The 1,673-nt window shown below is 39.5% G+C and overlaps 1 non-coding gene across 1 annotated transcript; it reads left to right on the plus strand.

Moving 5' to 3' along the window:
- The first annotated feature begins 223 nt into the window (after positions 1-223).
- Positions 224-327, plus strand: LOC148555592 (small nucleolar RNA R71). Its single transcript, XR_015887991.1, has one exon. It is a non-coding gene; the product is annotated as a small nucleolar RNA R71 (small nucleolar RNA).
- Positions 328-1,673: the final 1,346 nt, after the last annotated feature.

Below are 1,673 nucleotides of genomic sequence, written 5' to 3' on the forward strand. Positions count from 1 at the left end.
AGCGGTATTTTCAATGCTAGAGGAAACCTCTGCAACAACTTTTGAGTGGCTGTGCCTGCGCTTGTGATTCCTAGTAGACTCCACTAAGTCGCTGATTAGTTGCCATGCTTCATCTGTGGTCTTGTACTTTTTTGGAGAACTATTACTAGCACCATCTAGTGTGGTCTTATCCTGAGGCTTCATGCTTTGAATGAAGTAGCTGATCAAAACTAGCCTGTCAATCATGTGATGGGGGCATGCGTCTAGAAGGTTCTTAAAATGCTCCCAATATTCATAGAGAGTCTCCGATTCACCTTGAACAATGCAGGAGATCTCTTTCCTCAATCTATTTGTAACTTCAGCTGGAAAGTATTTTTCCAAAAACTCTCTCCTGAGCGTATCCCAGTTAGTAATAATCGCTTCAGGTTGGGAGTAGTACCACTCTGTCGCCTTTCCCTCAAGAGAAAACGGGAAGGCAGTTAACAGAATGGATGTTTTATTTGCACCATGAAGCCTAACAGTAGAACAGGCTGTCTGAAAATCCCTGAGGTGCTTGATGGGCTCCTGAGCAAGTAAGCCATGAAACTTGGGCATCAAGTTAATTAGTGCAGTATTTAGTTCAAAATCTGCAGCTAGAGCTGGGTGATGCACTTGATACGGTTTCATTGAAATATCTGGGGCTCCAGCTTCCTGGAGAGTAATCCTCCTAGGTGCTGCCATGTTATCTGCACGTGAATCAACTGAATCGGTAGTAAAGGAGCTTGTTTCGCTCTCAGATGGCGGTTCAGATTTGCCCTCAGATGAGACGGGTGAATCGATAACAATCACTTCCCCACCCTCAGAGGCTAACCGACGTCGAGCTCGCCTAATACGTGAAAGAGTTCTTTCAATTTCAGGATCAAATGTGGCTAAGCTCGGACGAGGCAGTAAATGCGTCATTCAATGAGAAAAACATATAGCTTGTGGTAACAAAATAAAAATAAAATATGCAAATAAAAATAAAAATATATACACTAATTAATAATCTAGCACACTATTACAACTCCCCGGTAGCGGCGCCAAAAATTGACGAGAGGGCAGAAGTTGGCTAATTAAGAAATCGATATATGGAATACGTTGTGAGTACAGTTCTTAACCAGCTAAGATCCGCCTTGTCAATTTAGAAAAGTTGTCACGAATTAGAATTAAAAATACTGGGAGTATGAGTCCCAGGTCGTCTCCCAACGAGTTGCAGGAAAGGGTGCTAATTTATTAATCAGGAGTTTCCAAGAAAGTTTGATTTTGGATAATGAGCAATTAAATAATTGTAAATTAAAACAATAAAAACTAAGAATAATTATTGATATTCTAGATAAAAGGCCTTGACTAGGGGAATGATTAATTGGAAGTTCTATCCTTGTTGGAATCTTCTCAAGTGTAGTATAAAGAGGTTGTTGTTTTCACTTAGTTGACCCTTACTAAATAAATGAAAGTCAAGTGATTGAGCTAACTCTTATTCGAAAATCCTAGTCCTCTCCCTTGGGAAGGTCTAGCGTTAGTAAATACAGAATTAGCCAACAACGTCCAATTTGAGCATTCCAACTCAAGTGTCTCCTCTTAATTAACCCCCATGTCAAGTTTGGAAATCTACTCCATTGACATGAATATAATACTCAGCAAAATATAAGAAGAAGACATAATAAATTAAATTAAAT

This window comes from Arachis ipaensis, chromosome B6 (genome assembly GCF_059453495.1).
Source record: "Arachis ipaensis isolate K30076 ecotype BB chromosome B6, ASM5945349v1, whole genome shotgun sequence".
NCBI lineage: Eukaryota > Viridiplantae > Streptophyta > Magnoliopsida > Fabales > Fabaceae > Arachis > Arachis ipaensis.